Here is a 19,508-nt window from a genome sequence, read left to right on the forward strand (position 1 = left end):
GTAGGAGAGGCTGGGACACAATCTCACCATAAATCCTATCCACAGCACAGTGACCCACAACTGGGAGAAAACTCAAAACCCAGAGCTTATCTCCAAGGAGCAAAGTGTTCAAACCCTACATGGAGCTTACATGTGAGAGACAAGCCACCAGAACTTTGAAAACCAACAGGGCTTACATCACGAGACCCCCAAGATTGTGGCCATCTGGAAAACAGCTCTTAAAGGGCCCTTGTGATGCTCAGACTTACCCACCCCAGAACCTAACTGAGAGGCAGCTGATGGTGCCCAGACTGAAAGTAAAGGAGGATTACCTGCTTATATTAAATCATCGGCTCAAGGAAAGGCATTTAATTTAAAATATGCATCTAGGATCCTGTTGGAACACTATCTAGGCATGGAGGCTAGCAGTTTCCATATTTATGCTTTTCCTTTCCTGCACTCCAGAGCACCAGTATCTCCTGAGAGGGAGCTGTCTCACGTGTCTGGTGCTCTGATCCCTGTGGCTCCCACCCAGGGAATGCCTCTTGACTGCCCGATTCTGGAGGCCAGGGGAATTTTGGTTCCTGGTCCCAGGGGACTGTAATAATTAGTGTCACTCAGAAAGAATCTCCTATGCCTGTCTGGCACCCCAATTTTAGTGACTTCTGTCAGGGGACACCTCTATATTGCCTGGCTCTGGAAGCTAGTGGGGCTTACTCTCACGAGTCCTACAGAACTATTACTAACAGAGAAAACGTTCTTAAACAGCTACCACCCCCAGGGCACAACAAGAGGCAACAGACCCAGGAGCTCAGTCTTTCTGTGAAGGAAGCCTGTTAACTAATCATTATGGCTGTGGCCTGAGAGGCAGGATTCTAGGGGCTGACTGAAGTCCTTTCCAGATACCTATCTTTGTGCTCTCCCTCTGCTGTGATCCAGAGCTTAAGTATCTCCTGAATGGGAGATTTACACATGGCTGGTAACCTGGCTTTTATGTCTGGTACCCTGGTTTGGGCAGCTGCCACCCAGGGGATGACTCTTGATCATCTGACTCAGGTGGCCAGGGCACTTGCATTCCTAGGTTCTACCAGACTGCAGCTGCACCACCCTCCACAAGGCACTGCACAAACTAAGGCACACCCTTAGTCTTTCTGTGAAGGAGGCCTCTTTGCTTGTCCTGGAGCTTTGGCCTGAGGGAACGACTTTCAGGTTTGACACACATCTAGTAGGCTATGGAGCTGCTCTCAAGGAGTGTATGCTGTGGGCACCATCTTGGCACTCTCCCTCTGTCTCACTCCAGCTTTCTCTTATATCCCAGAAAAAAGCTTATATACTCATCTGGAGTCCTGATTTTTGTGACTGCTGCCCAGGGGACATGGCAAGATCCTCTGGACAGTGAGGTTATGGTTGTAGCCCCACCTGACTATAAATACTGACATACTTTTAAAAGCTACTGCCTGAGAATCTGGTTTCCAAACCTGATTCTATGTGCTGAGGTGTCTTTTAGGGATACTGAAAGGCTTGGCACTTCCTCAACTATTGAAAACTATTAAAAATATAATAGGCTGAGTGGACAAGCACAAAGGTTTGAAAGACAATAAGGAGCTGAAGCAGGGTTGAATGACAAGTTTCATCTTCTACACAAGGCCAATCCTTTAAGATTGGGAGAGGTGATTGTATTATCTGCTGTATAGAAACTAACACAGAGAATCAAGCAAAATGAAGAAACAGAGGAATATGTTCCAATTCGAAGAACAAGATAAAGCCTCAGGAAAAAACCTTCATGAAATGGAGATAAGTAATTCATGTGATAAAGAGTTCAAAGTCATGGTCATAAAAATGCTCACCAAACTGGAGAGAAGAATGGATGAACACAGTGAGAATTTCAACAAAGAGATGGAAAATATGAGTGCCAAATAGAAGAAAAAGAAATGACAAAAAGTGAAGATAGCATAAGAGACTTAGGGGACATCAAACAAATTAACATTTGCATTATAGGGCTCCCAGAAGGAGAAGAGGGAAGAGGCAAATATCTTATTTGAATACATAATGGCTAAAGCCTTCCCTAATCTGGGACAGGAAGCAGACATCCAGACCAGGAATCCCAGAGAGCCCCAAAAAAGAGTAACTCAAAGAGGCACATCAAGACATGTTAATAATTAAAATGTCAAAACTTAAAGACAATAAGAGAATATTAAAATCAGCAAGAGAAAAACAAGTTGTAATGTACAAGGGAATCCCCATAAAACTATCAGCAGATTTTTCAACAAAAACTTTGCAGGTCAAAAGGAAGTGGCATGATATATTCAATGGGGGTGGGGGGGACTCCAGCCAAGAACATTCTACTGACGAAGTTATCATTCTGAATTAAAGGAGACATAAAGTTTTCTCCAGATAAGCAAAAGCTAAAGGAGTTCATCACAGCTAAACCAGCCTTACAAAAAAATGTTGAAGGAGCTTCTTTAAACTGAAAATAAAGGATTCTAATTAGTAAGGAGAAAATATATGAAAGAGTAAATCTCATTGGAAAGTTAAATATATAGTAAAAGGAATGGAATATTTCTTATAATGCTAATATGAAGGTTAAAGGCAAAAGTAGTAACATAACTGATTAAAATAATTAGTAAAGGGATACACACAATAAGATGTGAAATGTGACATCAAAAACATAAAATATGGAGGGTAGAGTAAAAATGTTGAACCTTAGACTGGGATCAAACTTAAGTTGTTATCAGTTTAAAATAGACTGATAGAGATGTAAGTTTCTATTTATAAGCCTCATAGTAACCCCAAAGCAAAAACCTATGTTAAATACACACAAGATCAGAGAAAGGAATCTAAGTATATCACTAAAGAAAGTCATCAAACCACAAAAAGGAAAAGAAAAAAAGAGAACAGGAACAACATAAACAATAACAAAACAACTGACAAAATGACAAGTACATACCTATTAATAATTACTTTAAATCTAACTAAATTCCCCAAAAGACACAGAGTGGCTGAATGGATTTAAAAAAAAACAACAACACATCTATCTGCCTAAAATAGACTCACTTCAGACTTTAGATATACATACAGACTAAAAGTGAAAAGGTGGAAGAAAAGATACTCTATGAAAATGGGAACCAGGAGAAAGCAGGAGTAACTATACTTAGACAAAATAGACTTTAAAACAAAGACTATAATAAGAGACAAAGATGGGTGTTACATAATGATAAAGAAGTCAATCCAACAAGAAGATATAACAATTGAAAATGTATTTGCACCCAACATAGGAGCATCTAAATATATAAAGCAAATATTAACAAACTGAATTTAACAATACATTTGATGAATTTATTCCAGGGATGCAAGAATGGTTCAATATCTGTAAATCAGTCAATGTGATACACATTAAGAAAATAAAGGATAAAAATCATATGATTATATCAATAGGTGCATAAAAAGCATTTGACAAAATTCAACATCCATTTATGACAAAAACTATCAACAACATTTTCATAGAAGGAACATATCTCAACATAAAAAAGCCATATATAACAAGCCCACAGCTAATAGCAACTGAATAGTGAAAAGCTGAAAGCCTTTCCTCTAAGAAAAGAAACAGGGATGATCACTTGTGCCAATTTTAATAAACATCATTTTGGAAGTCCTGGCCAGAACAATTAGGCAAGAAAAAGAAATAAAAGGTATCCAAAGTGGAAAAGAAGTAAAACTGCCACTATTTGCAGATGATGTGATATTTATATAAAAACTCTAAAGACTTCATTTAAAAAACTGCTAGAATAAGCAAATTCAGTAAATTTACAGTATATAAAATCAATACACAAAATTTTTGCATTTCTATAACCAATAACTTATCAGAAAGAAAAATAAGACAATCTCACTTATAATTGCATGAAAAAGAATAAAACACCTAGGAATAAATTTAACCAAGTAGGCAAAAAACCTATACATTGAAAAACTATAAGACATTGATGAAAGAAATTGAAGACAACATAAATAAATGGAGACATATGATGTGCTCATGGATTGGAAGAATCAATATTGTAAAAATGTTCATACTACCAAAAACAATCTACAGATTCAATGTAATCCCTGTTAAAATTCCAATGGCATTTTTTCAAACAAATAGAAGAATCCTAAAATTTGTATGAAACCACAGAAAAAAAAAAAACTGAATAGCCAAACCAATACTGAGAAAGAAAAAGTTGGAGGCATCACGTTTCCTGATTTCATAGTATACTATAAAGCTATAGTAATTAAAACAGTATGGTACTGGCATAAAAACAGACACATAGGTCAATGAGACAGAATAGAGAGCCAGAAATAAAACCGCTCATATATTGTCAATTAGTTTATGACAAAGGTGTGAAAAGTATACAATGGGAAAAGAACAGTCTCTAATAAATAGTGTCAGGGAAACTGGACAACCACATGCAAAAGAATGAAACTTGACCACTCCTTATATCATACATCAAATTAACTCAAAATGTAAAGAGTATTAAAGAATATAACTGCCATACATCTAAATTAAGCTTATAAAAAGTAAACTGTAATGTCACTCTGCAGATTTAACTTTTACTCTTCTCAATGTCCAATCACATAATGAGCTGAAATCAGAATTGGCAATTTATCTCAGCCACCATTTACATAAAATACCAAGAGTATTTTACAACTTATTTTCCATTAGCCATTCAGATACACATTTAAAAATTATTCTAAAAATAAGGCAAAATAAATATGTTTTAATTTTTTTGGTTTTAATACTGAAAAAAAATAGTTTGAAGATCACTTCTATGTCCACATAATTTAAGGTATGTAAAACAGATGTTTATTCAATTATTTAGACTCATATAGAAAAACATAGAAAATATACGTTTAAATGTTGAAATTGTCTAGTATATGGAGAATAATTCACTTTTTTCTCAGTCAATACTTTTAGTAGAGGGTAACAGTATTATAAAGAGATACTGGCTCTAAAGTCTACTATTTACTTTTATCTTCTAACATCTATTTTATGGTTCTTGATAATGGGCAGTTTAAGTTCTCTGTGCTTCAGTGTCTCTGTCTTTCTCTATATCACTGTACATAGGAGTGTAATTTAAATTAAATTACACACTACATATAAAGCATTTTGAATAGGTAATCTAGGCATTCAATAAGCATTAGCCTTTATTATTATGTACTTCCCACTTGATGCAAATTATAAAACTATTAATACATCTTCAAACATGGATAATGAAATGATAAAATGTGTTACATAAGGAAGGATCATGCATAGTGTTGTGAATTTCATGTGTAAAATATGTATATTTGTATATTTCTATAAAACTGATAGTAGTAGTTTTCTTCTACAAAAAGTAAAAATTTTAAAAATAAAAATCAATGATTCTAGTTTGGCTTTTAAGTTGTTTATAAAATATGAAAATAAATTTTTAAGATCACTTCCATAAATAGGTGTGATATCTCCACCCACTTCTAATTAATATACACTAATAATTGTTGGCATCTCTTGCACTGTGTCTGCTTACTTGGCATTTTGTACATATCTTCTAATTTAATTCTCATAATGAACTTGTGATTTAGGTTTTACTACTATAATGTATCATGTGAAACAACAGAATCCACAGGTTCTAGGAGATCTGTGATTCCAAATCAAGTCCTGTGATTCCTAACATATTACTGCCTGAGTAAAATAAAAGACCTGAGCTTCTAGAAATTCTCTCACTTGAATGCAAATGTTTGCTTGAAGACTTGATTTTTGGAAAGAAGACAGAAAAAGATAAATCCTAATAAAAAAATGATAATCATCCCAAATCTTTCTGCCACATACAAGCAAAGTAAAATTAGCCCGTGGTGAATTACTGAATTTTTTTTCACCTATTTTTAACTCATTACTCCATTTCTCAGTCTCGAAATTATTCTAATCTTGAAGGAAAATGTATGTGTGTGGGGGGTAGTACAATGAAATCTTCGGAAGGAGCTGAGCCATATGACAGGGGCAGTGCTAGGGATGATATTATAACCACGTATTACAAAAAGAAAACCTTGGGGGTGGGAGGAGGAGTGGGGGGAAGGGAGGTGTGGACTTAAAAAAATGAGGGAATTTGCCCAAAGTCATTTCAAGTTGAGTCGTCTAACGCCAAAACGCATACTTGGAAGTAAGAATTTGTTCCTTTCATTAAACTAATTCAAGGATTTTCTTTTCTACAGAATATTTTTTGCCTAGTCCAATTTTGCTTAATTTAGTGTTAGCTACTTAGACAGTAAGCTTCAAGAAGGCATAGGATTTTTAAAAATTAACTTTCTGGCCCTGTATATACACATCCTTATTTTAAAACAAAAATGACCAATGAGACTAATTGTGGTTATTGTTTGTAATTCACAGCCACATCCCTTCATTAAACATTAGCAGGGTAGACACATTAACTTCTGAGTTAAACTCTGGTATCCTTAATGAACACGAATATGTATTAAATATTTTTTACACTATCTGCCTAGTTAATGTATTTTATGTCATGAAATTTAACTTCAAAATATTAATACATAGGGATAGTAAACATATTCAACCATGATAGTTTATAAATTTTAATGAAAAAAGTAGATTATAAATCATTGCTTTGCTTAGTGCAATCCTTCAAAAATATCAAAGATACCTCAAAAGATGGTTACTTTTAAAGAAACTAAAATATTACCAATGAAACAGATTCTCAGTAAGAACAGCTTACAAAAAGAAACTGAGGATTAAAATTGTCCTCATTATAAAGGATTTGCAGTAAGAAGTTGGGTTATTTCTAAACTCCATACAATACAGATACAGTGGGACATGAACCTATAGGCAATAGCCAAAATGACTATGGATAGGGGTTAACTTTGTTGCAGTAATTTACAACTACAAGATCAATATTTCAAGGATGGCATTGAATTCTATTTAACCTACTTCTTGCTTCTGAAAAGATTTAAATATATGAGAGTTTAAAAATAGAGCATACCATTATATATGGGTTTACAACTGTTTCCCCCATTATACTTTTTAAAAATAATACTTTAAGAAAAAATTATCATTTCCTTTTCTCTCCCTTAATTTAAAGTGAGTCTCTATTATATTTTTGGTTCATTTATTCAGCAGGTGTCAAGAAAAATTCAAAAGAGGGGTAGATTAATAACCTGCATTATTAGCTTAATACATATTTGAATAAGTGAATGAGTGAACAAACTGGTACTAGAGCTTTAAGATAATAATTTTAAATGGAGGTGTTGTTATTTTCAAGGTTAAATCTGAGCTGCAAATTTGGGAATAATTCTAATATTGAAAATATTTATTCCTATAACATCAATATAACTTACTTTCCCACATCTTTTTTTTTTTTTAAGAGAAGAAAAAATCAAGTTAGAGTTAATAAGCCGGAAATAGTGAAGCACCCTCTGTATGCTCATGGAAAGAGGAACCATCTCTCTTTTTATTTTGTAACTTTTTTCCTTTACCTGGTTGTCTACATAAGATGACTTAGCGCCTACTTAAACTTGGGAGAAAGTTCAGCAATTTTTAGTTTAGAAAAATAAGAAGGAGAAAAAAAAATTCTTACATAAAATCATCTTTGTTCTCCCCAAAATGATTTTTATTGTTTTACATAAATGAATTTTTTAATGCCACACAGATTTTCTTTTACCTAGAATCAGTAGGCCTCATCCTTCTTGAGGAAAAATCCTCTCCATTTGGAAAATTTGTGGTAATATTAAGGTTTTAATAGTACTGACTAAAACTTACTGCCTTTAAAAATCCTTCAAATGAATCCCAGAACTAATCAGAGATAAAGTCATAGAAATAGGATCCATAATATGTGTGAAAAAATATAAATTATAATAAAGTTGCAAGAGACTATTGATAAAAAGTAGCATATAAAAAGAACATAAAAGAAGTACTAATAATGATGTGATAGACCAACAGATTAACTGCAAACTTATCAACCACAATGGAAGCCAGAAGACTGGATGAAAAAATAGCCATGAACCTAAATTTGCTTGTACAGGTAAACCATATATTAATAATGAGTAAAATAGTTATATTTTCTAACAAACTAAAGTTAATTTTTTCCACAAATAATTCTTCCCCAGAGAAATGTCTAAAAGATACATTTCAGGAAGAAAAAAATACATATACCAGAAGGATGGTCTAAGATGCAAGAAAGAATAGTGGGGGAAAAAAAGTGCTTTGGGGAAGATGATGTAAAAATACAGGAAATTGCCAAGGTGAACATGAAGACACCATCTGCAAGACAAGGAGAGAGGCCTAGAACAGATCTTTCCTTAATAGCTCTCAAAAGAATCCAACTCTAGTGACACTTTGATTTGGGGTTTCTTGCTTCCAAAACTGTGAGACAACAAATTTTTGTTGTTTAAGCCCCGAAAATGTTATAAATTTATTAAAATTTAATTAAAATTTAAATCCCACATGCCGCAACTAAAGATTCCGCATGCCGCAACTAAAAAGATCCCACGTGCTGCAACAAAGATCCAGCGGGCTGCAATGAAGACCCAGCACAGCCAAATAAATAAATAAATATTTTTTGAAAAAGTTACCTGTGTAATATCAAATATGTCTGGCTACAAAGAAGAAAGTAAAGTCATGAACAGAATGATCTATAAAACAGATTAGAGTTGAAAAAGTGAGAGTCCTTAGGTGTTTGAATCATTCAGAGGCCAAACATCAATATTAAAGGATGCATGGAAAATGACAGCCAAAAGCCACAACTTCCCAATTTTACAAGGTAAAAGTCTATGAAAAATAGGGAAAAAAATTAACATTTACAATTGTTATGAAAAAGAAAGGAAGAGGGCTTCCCCGGTGGCCCAGTGGTTGAGAGTCCGCCTGCCGATTCAGGAGACACGGGTTCGTGCCCCGGTCCGGGAAGATCCCACATGCTGCGGAGCGGCTGGGCCCGTGAACCACGGCCGCTGAGCCTGCGCGTCCGGAGCCTGTGCTCCGCAACGGGAGAGGCCACAACAGTGAGAGGCCCGCGTACCACAAAAAAAAAAAAAAAAAAAAAAATAGTCGGTATCAATTGTATCATAAATAAAATGCAAATAAACTATAGTGATACATTTCTTAATATATGCATATGCTTATAAATTAATCTCTTTTAACTATCTAATGTAACAAATAAGAATCATTATAGAAATTGAAATGCTAAGAAATGATTGTGTGTGTATATGTAGATATAGTTATATCTCAGACTTTGATGAAAAAGTGAAAGCAGTTTACCTGCTATTTGGGAAAAAAAGGACACTTTCTTAGAAAATCTATGCTACCGGATCTGAATTAGAAAGAAATTAAGCTCAAACATTACTTAAATAAATAAACTAATTGAATCAGTTTTTTAAAAATGTTCCAAAAGGCAAATTTCAGGACAAAAATGTTTTATGAGTAATTTTAATGTAATTCTAAGAAGAGACAATTTAAATCTTACATAAACTAAAAGAATTAAAACGAAGAAATACTCTCCAACTCATTCTATGAGGTGGTATTTTCATTATCAACTTTAGACGAGGACATAATGGAAAGGTTAACTATAGGCCACTTCTCCTTATAAATATAGATGTAAAAATCCTGAACAAATATTATTAACTTAATCTAGCAGTGCATGAAAAGGTGATAAAGCATGACTATACTTGGTTTATTCTAGAATTGCCAAGGTTGGTCTATCACTGAAAAATCTGTAAATGTGATTATCAAATGATTAATTCAATAAATGCAGGCATATCAAGTTATTAATTCAAATTTTATCATGAAAAGAACTATTGGTAAACTAGAAGTATCCTTAATTTAATAGAGATAACCTTAAAAGTGTTCCATTTAAAATCACAACAAATACAAGGATGACAACAGAGTTGTCTCTTCACATTGTATTGGAAAACATACCCAATGGAATAAGACAAAAATTAACTTTATAAGGATTAGAAGGAAAGAAATAAATTGCCATTATTCAAGGATGATATAGTTGTGTAGGGACTAAAATATTCATAAAAATATTAAAACAGGTATTAAGAAAGTTGCTGAACGTAGTATAAATGTAAAATATTAATTGCATTTTTGGAGAACTAAAATAAATATTGAGGACACATTCAAAAGGAAAACATCAGACATCATTTGTCATGGTGATTAAACTATGTCATCTCTGAGTAATCTAAAATACAGTAAGACATTTTTGCAGAAAATTACAAATTCATTATGAGACATAAATAGAGAACACATACGATGTTCTTAGGTTGTAAGAATCTACCCAGTCATTTTTCTCAACATTGACCTATAGATTCAATGCAATTGCTATAACATTTTTAGCAGGATTTTTGTAAAATTTGTATGGAATTGCAAGTCCCAGGAGTAACTAAGAGGTTCCTGAAGAAGAGCAAGTTTGGAAGATCTTTATGAAATAAAGATTTATTAGAAAACTGAAATATTTAATTGAATGTGGTCTTGAAACAGGAATAGTCAAAACAGATTTAAAACATCCATTAATTGAAGAACATGAAATATATGACAGAAGAATCATGGCAATTATTAATAAATAATTGAGAAAAGAAGAGATTGTTTAATTAGTGTTACTGGGAGAATTAGTTATTCATATAGAGAAAAGAAAATGAAATTAGTTCATGAGATCCACGCTAGTCAACTTGAAATAGATTAAAGACTTAAGGAAAACAAAAACTACAAAACCTTTAAAAGAAAAAATGAAAGAATCTCTTATGGGCATTGGCATAGAAATACTATTCAAACATAAGAGTTTACTTAGAACATTAACCAAACAAGAAAAGCAAATGAAAGATGCTCTCTCATTACTAATTAAGAATATGCAAAATTAGACTCTAATGAGAAACTTTTATATTCATGAGACTAGCAATGTCTGACAATACCAAAAATGGCGGGAATATAGAACATAGGGAACTATGTATACTGCTAGCAGAAAAAATTGATGTAATTATATTGGAAACAAATTTGGCATTATCTTATAAAATTTGGCATTATCTTATATAAAATGATATGTGCAAATACTAAAAAACCAGCAACTCCACTTCTAAACTAGGCAAACTCCTGCAAATGTGCCCTAGAAAACAAGAATATTCAAAACAACATTGTATTAACAAGAAATGGAAACTGCCCCCAAAGTATAGGAAAATATACAAATAAATCATAATGTATTTATGTAGAATATTATAAAATAATGGCAACAAATGAAAATAACTTCATAGGAATAACATGGATAAAATTTAGAAACATAATGTTGAATGATAAATAAAAATATCAAAAAATTCTTAAAGTATTAAAACTTTTAAAAGCTCAAAGTAAATAAAATTAATAATGCATTGTGTGATATAGCATGTGAATAAAATTCTGAATTTTAAAAAATTCAAAAGATTAATTTTTCACTACAATGAGAGGCATGACAATGGAATGGGGAAGAGTAATAAGGTAGCAGTAATGGTTGTGGTTTCATTGATATCTGTTGTTATTATGCTTTATAACTTACAAATTTGTTACATACATATTTATGCATCAAACAATACAAGATTGTTCCAAGATTTCCAAAAGCAAAAACAAAAAAGAAACAAAAAAAAAACTGGTATCAATTACAGCTATTTTTTTTTTTTAATCACAGAGCTCTATTACTGAGGTATATTCAGAAAACAATGGCTAGGAAAATTATACTGTGCCATCAATAATAGGTGATAGTTCATTTATTTTGTAGGGATTAAAGATTTTATTAGTTAAGATTAATAAAATGCACACATACATGGAGAGAAAGAGAGACAGCCAGACAGGCTGAGAGTGCTTTGTGATTAAAGTTTGGCTTCCAATTATAATCCTCACATTAATATCCTATGTCACTTGGTCAAAGTCACTGGTGCTGGCTATTGAGTTAGAAGCAAGAAAAATGCTCCTTTCCAAACAAAAATTTCCCAAGTGTCAGCAAAATGTCCAAATCATCTATTTCACATTGTTGTGCCTTTAAAAAATTTTTCCCTTCAAATCAAGGGCACTTCTTTGTTCCAGATTTAAGGAGCAGATGAAATATATTCTAATAGATTCATATCATAAATCTCTAGTGTCTAAGTAGACCTGAAGAAACATCTATCTGTCCTGACCAGTATCTCCAGAGGCTATTATATTCCCATTCAAAAAAAAAAAAATGTCATCTGTGTAGAGCCCATCTCAGTCTCTAGCTTGTCAGTTCAAGAGCATTAGAATGCCTCTTTAGTTTTGCTCATTAAGATGTGTATCTCTTATGCCCCATGATAACCATTAATATTCAAAAAGTACAGGGAAAAGCATAAGGCAAGTGCTTAAACTAAAGAATACAGCTATGCCAAACATTCGGAGCTTCCCAATGACTACTGGACCCTATTTCCATGTGGCAACTGAGGGTTATATCACAACATAATGCCATTTTGAGGATCAAGTAAGCAGCGTCAATCTAACTGCTAGTTGCAGGATGACTTTGTAGTCCTAGAGGATTGCAAGATGCAGATGATTGCTTCTTAGAGGAATAACTGTTGACAGGACTGGTGAAACAACTCACAAACGATGAACTGAGAAAGTGCCCAGCTGTTCATGCAGACCTGTAAATGTTCCACACCACAACCTTAGGAAGGATTACAGCAATTTCCCCATGTCCTATTATCTGCCTCTGACCAAAAATGACAGAGATGCACAGCATCACTAGGCATAATCTAGATGTACATTTCACACATCCTGATCCTTTAACATCATTGAGTTAAGAAATGTCATCCTACAGAGTTAAATCTTGAAGCTCTCTATTACACCTTGAACACATATCAATATCCTTTGTTACAAAATTAATGACTAAAACCAACTCTAATAATGTTTAAAATGAAGGAAGAACTTGCCAAGAGTTCAACATTGTACTTCTGTTTAGCCTTCTATTCCCAAGGCTAATCGCATGCACAAGGACTTTGATTAGGACTCACAACATAACAATTAAAATAAATCAGTCTGACCATCTGTGTGAATTTATGTAAATATAAGCATATAATAGGCATGCCTTGAGTTGCTTTAATCATGGAAAAACATTTACATAGTAATCTAAAAATAATATACGGTTTAAAAAGAACATAATTTATTCTTCTGCAGGTAGTACTCTCCCTGGTAACAACAGTGATAGCATTTACAAAAGGGAAAATATGATGCAATTGAGAAAAAGAATACATACACAAGAATGGGGTCATTTACTGTTTAACAGAGCAATCCCCTTCTATTATGTCTTTGATACATCTACCACTATAAACTGTTCATCATATTTGCTCAAATACCACACCATATACTTTAGTAGTTTAAAATTTGGCAGTTAAATAACACAATCAGTATATGAGCAAACTTTTAATTCCCTCCTTCTCCTACGTATTGTGCCATCTGTCTCATTTATTTTTCATTTGCTGGTGATCCCTTTGTTAGCCATTAATGGGTTACTTTATTCAACCATGTGTATCATTCATTGCCTTCTACTTTTATTATTATTATCATTATCGTTGTCGTTAAGAGCACTTAACATGATATATATTCTCTTAACACATTAAGTGCACAGTATAGTGTGTTAACTATGGACACAATGTTGTAGAGCAGATCTCTAGAACACATTCATCTTGTATATTAAAACTTTAATAACTGTCAAACAGAAACTCTCCATTTCTCTTCTACTTCCCACTTTGCCTTCACTGTTTCCCAAATCACCCTGGTGTCCCTGTGTTTTACCACTTTCTTTGTTCTTTTCCCTATTTTATCTACCTGACTTCTTAGAAAATACATTGATTTTTTTCTTACTTTTATTCTCAAATTCCAGATAAAGGAATTAAAATTCTACATGTGAATAATGTGTGAATAGTTAAGTCTCACACTTTAAGAAGAAAATCATTATCTAGTAAATAGATTTTATTTTATGCACATTAGATAAACACATCACAGTATCAATATTTTAGGAGGACCTCTCTGCTAAGGAGGAAAGATTATGCTATCTAATACATTTCTTGTCATCCAGCCTGTTAAATTAAGGTTTTTAATCTAAATTAAGTTTCTGGTTGTTGTCTTTGCTGATTTTTAATATCTTAGTCCCTCCCATTAATTCAGTCTTTTAAACAAAATGAAACAACGATGTTTAATAACCAGTAACACCCTAATAAAAGTTAGCATTTGGATGAAGAAGACCTAGTTTCCAGCAGGATGAGGTAATTGAACAAGAATTGCCACAGCTGCTTCTCATCGGGAGGAATTTAAATGCTCTGTTTTTATTTAGTCTTGATTCATTTTTTTTCAAATATGATTTTTTTTATTTTATTTTCTGCACCACACGGCATGCGGGATCTTAGTTCCCTGACCAGGGATACGCATGCCCCCTGCAGTGGAAGCGTCGAGCCCTAACCACTGGACCGCTAGGGGAAACCTTTTCGTCTTGATTTTTAACCAGAGTTTAAAATGACAGTGAAGCCCAGTTCTGCCTTATTGGTTTGTTGATGACGGTTTTGGTAAATATAATTAAAATTCATCCTAAATTTGTTTTAAAACTCACTTTTTCAGCAGGCTTTATGTGAGAATACATGTTCAGTTATATTTATGTAAGTGTATTTGAAATTTTTTTTAAAAGCATATAGCTTAAAAGTATGGAACATTCGAGAAATTAATATAGAAATTATTTTTACTTATTTTCAAAAGGAACTATAATCCTTATTACTACATAATCCTTTGAGTAAAAAATTAAAATGTACCACAAATACCCTTCTGTTCCACTTGCCGTTTTGAGAAAAAGATTGAATCACACACATTTGAAAATAAAAGGCCTTAGGAAAGATAGAAAACATTATTTCCTTAAAAATATTTCTTAAGAGGTAACCTAAAAGATTACATTTAAGAAATTTCCTCTTTTCAATATCTTATTTTGATATGATTTTCTAAGAAAATAGGGTATTAAGACGAAGTAACTTATTTGGAACATGATTTATAATGAAAATATATTGGTCCCCAGGTACTTATATATATGGATTATGTTCTAACATCACTTAGAAATCCATGTTCATCAACATTAAATATTTCTCAATAGATTATAACTTTATGATATATTTATTTATTAATAGTGACAAGACAGACTTCGCTTAATCATTCTCAAGTATTCAGTTGGTAAATTGAATATACTACACATCTACAAAAACAAGGCATTTACCAGAAACGCTTTCCTCTATGACTTTGTATGTTTGGGGTTACTGTATATGCTTCTAGCAAACAAAGGGACAAATTATAGTAACTTATCTTGCAGTATTCTTATGTTTGTTATAATAACAATCATCTTTAAAATATACAACTAAATACATTTAAGTATGTATATGTTATAATTTAACATGCAATAAATTTTCTGTAATTACCAGGTACATAGAAATAAGACTATCATAAACAAACAGTGATCATCTTTTTTCTTGTGAAAATTTAGTTGGTCATGATAGCACTAATTTATTATGCAAAATTAAAATTAAGTAGACAAAACACTTTTATTATTGAATGTAGGAAAATACATCCCCTTAGGTTGTCAGAATTATACTCAGACTGAATTTTGTGGCGAGAGACACAGCCTTTTAAATCTTGTACCTGCTACTTACATGTAATGTAATTTTAAGTTAAAGTGAGAATTTCAACATCTTTGAAATCATTCAAAGTATGTAGTGTAGATTATGAAAATTATATGAAAAAAATCTACATAAAGGACCCAGAAAGTAACCGGCCAACAATGATATTGCCAAAATATTAGTGAAATTTCTTCCCTTCTTTATCATAACTTCAAGTAATCAATGGTGTAGACAGATATTTTCCCCTATACTTAAAAAAATGTGGTAAATATGAATAACATAAAATTTACCAATTTAACCATTTTTCAGTGTACAATTCAGTAGCATTAAGTACATTTACATTTTTGTGCAACCATCATCACTATAAATCTGCATAAGTTTTCATCATCCCTAACTGAAACTGTAACCATTAAACGATAACTTCCTATTCTTCTGCCTCCTGTCGCTTGTTACCACCACTATTCTATGTCTCTGTGTATTATTCTATTTACCTTATATAAGTAGAATCATACAACATTTATTCTTTTATGTCTGGCCTATTTCAGTCAGCATAATGTTTTGAAGGTTCATCCATACTGTAGCATATAACAGAATTTCATTCTTTACAAAGGCTGAATTATATTCCATTGTATGTATATGCCACATTTTGTTTATCCATTCAACCTTCAATGGACATTTGGGTTATTTTCACCTTTTGAGTATTGTGGAAAATGCTGCTATGAACATGGTGTACAAAGATCTGTTTGACAACTTGCACTCAACTGTTTCGAACTCTTTGGGGTATATACCTAGACGTGGAATTGCTGGGTCATATGGTCGTTCTGTTTAATTTTTTTTTGAAGAAATACCATAGCATTTTCCTCAGGAACTTCATCACTTTAAAATTCCCACCAGCAACGCACAAGTGTTCCTATTTCTCCACATCCTTTCAAACAGTATTGTTTTCTGGGGTTTGTTTTAATAGTAGCCATTATAATGAATATGAAGTGGTATCTCATTTTGGTTGAGATTTAGCATTCTGATAATGCTGATAATGATTAGTGATGTTCATCTTTTCTTGTGCATATTGGTCATTTGTAAATCTTCTTTGGAGAAATGTCTGTTCAAGTCCTTTGCCCATTTTTTTAAGTTAGATTATTTTTGTTGAGTTTTAGAAGCTTTTTAAAAAATATTTTCTGGATATTAATCCTTCATCAGATACACTATTTGCAAATATTTTCTCCCATTTTGTGGGTTGCCTTTTCACTCTGTTGATGCCTTTTGATGCAAAAGTTTTTCATTTTGATGAAGTTCATTGAATCCGTTTTTTTCTTTTGTTGCCAATGCTTTTAATGTCACATCCAATAAATCATTACCATATTTAATGAATATTTTACCCTGTGTTTTCTTTTTATGTTTAGTTCTTATGTTTAGGTCTTTGACCTGTTTTGAGTTAATTTTTATATATGGGTATAGAGGTTACATTAAATAGAAATAGAGGTTACATTAAAAGGCTCAAATAGATTTTTATTTTTTTGTTTATTTATTTTTTGGGGCTGCACTGTGCAGCATGTGGGATCTCAGTTCCCCAACCAGGGATAGAACCCATGCCCCCTGCAGTGGAAAGCCAGAGTCTTAACCACTGGACTGCCCGGGAAGTCCCAGAATAGTTTTTTAGATAAATTTAATATTTTTAAATGCTGGTGAGAAGAATGAAGGTGTTACAAGGGACATTTGAAATGTTATTCAAGACAGTGAATAGAATCTACTGTCACAACAAATGCTGAAATTATGTAGAGCAGTACTTTAGCTGCTATTTTTATTTTCTTTCTGTGTTTTTGACATATTCCTATAAACTTGTTCTCAAAATAGGGGATATTCAGGTACTTCCTGGTCATCATTACAAAGGCGACCCAGCTATGAGATTCATTAATTATATTTTCAGATCATGCAAGAATCCATTCTTGTGAACAGCATCAAGCTCCATCATTTAAATATTATCTTCAAAAGTGAAATTCACTGCTGTGGGAGGTGCTTCAGAATAAGGGAGAGGGTAAACTTAAAGTCTTGAGTAGCAGAATATCAGCCTTGTTGTATATTTGTTAGTTGCTTATTATAAACATATATATCTCTGATATAAATGGTTATGGATATCTTCTATAAAATGTTTTATTTATATAATATATATCATAAAATAATTTATTTCAGGTCTGTGAGGCTAAGATTATTAAACAGCAAGGTTACACACATTTTCTTATAATGTAACTCTGAAGTTAGCCACCCTACACCCAATGTCCTTACAAACAGTTGCAAATTCCAAGGATCATATATATTTCTTCTATTCACCTACGGTCTGATTCCCACCTTTGGTTAGACTTTCATTTTTCACTTTCTCTTTTGTAGCTGCTTTAGTCTTTTCCCTATCTTTGCATGACACATTTTAGATGTCTGTGAAACATTTCATACTCTATTCATTAGACATGTATATATTTAGGTTCAAAAAGATATTTGATTCATATACTACACAAGTAGTATTCTATTTAGATCTCTCTATATATATAGAGAGAGAGAGACTAAAACAAAGGCTAAAATAATGCCTTGCTCTCCATTTTTCTTCCTCTTAAAAAGCTCCCAGAATATGGTAAACCTATGATAAGAAAAATAAGATACTTATCCTAAATAAATGTAGTAGTATGAGGTCCCAGATTCCTCTATTTTAGAATTTACCAATCTAGTTAATAAAATCTTGACCATGGCTTCTAATTTATTAAATATTTTAATACTTTAGTAAATATTTATTGAATATTAAAAAATAAATAGTAAAAATATGTTTCTCTATGGGCTGTACAAACAGATTTCCTTAGCATTAATTTATTTTTTCCAGGAACTTACAAAATCCTAATGGTATTGGTTCATCTTGGTGGCTACTACAACTATTCTCAGAGGGAGTATATCCAAAACTTAATTCTCATAAATGTGTCATGATTTATATGCATAATCGTCTACGTACATGCTGTTGTCCTCACTGGAATGTACTACCTCACTGTCATTTCTTAGTTTCTATTTGTCCTTTGGATTTTACCTGAAATGTCTCTTCTTCTACAACATTTCCCCTGATATTCCCCTAGCTGTAATTGTCTTTTGTCATCATTAGATGGTGATTATTGGTTGCAGGGATTGTGTCTTTTATTTCTTTACCCCGATACTTAGTTTAGTACCTGGTACACAGTAGATACTCAATAAAGTTGGAGAATGAAGTAATTTTTCAAATCTTATACATTTCCCTTTTTCTTGTCTTTGATTTATTTACATAGTAATTAATTTACTGAGCTCAATGCTGAAGCTGATTCAAAATTTTAACCTAAATATAGTTCTTGCTACTTATAAACTGCAAATAGATATTAAAAGGAAAAGAAAAATCAGGTGGAAGATTTGGCTAGGAGGAAGATGATGGCTTTCCTTAGTTTCTGGCACAGTCAATGTTATGTGCTGATCTTTGGCACAGAGATAGAAAACTTGCTTCCTGAGTTTCCTACAGAGTCAGATTTTTGAGGCAGCAACATATTATTTCTTTCTCTTTTTTAAAAAACTGAACCTCATTCATGGAATTTAGCTTTCAGTGTTTCAGCTGTAAGTATTTTAAATTGAACATTTGAGGGCTTTCAAGAAATAAATATATACATCTACAGTTTGTCCCCATACTTTCCATGTATTTGGTTTGGCTATGACCATAGCCACATCCTCAGAATAATCCTTCTTGATATTCTGAAAACCTTATGTAGCTAAGATAAACTATACATTTCACCACCTCTATCACATAATGTCTATGAAAACACATGCATTTAATAAATAATGTTACAATTAATAAGACTAGATTCCATGCCCCACAGCTCTATGTGAACAAATAAGGCATTAATTTCCCTAGG

Source organism: Pseudorca crassidens, chromosome 5 (assembly GCF_039906515.1).
Source record: "Pseudorca crassidens isolate mPseCra1 chromosome 5, mPseCra1.hap1, whole genome shotgun sequence".
Lineage (NCBI taxonomy): Eukaryota > Metazoa > Chordata > Mammalia > Artiodactyla > Delphinidae > Pseudorca > Pseudorca crassidens.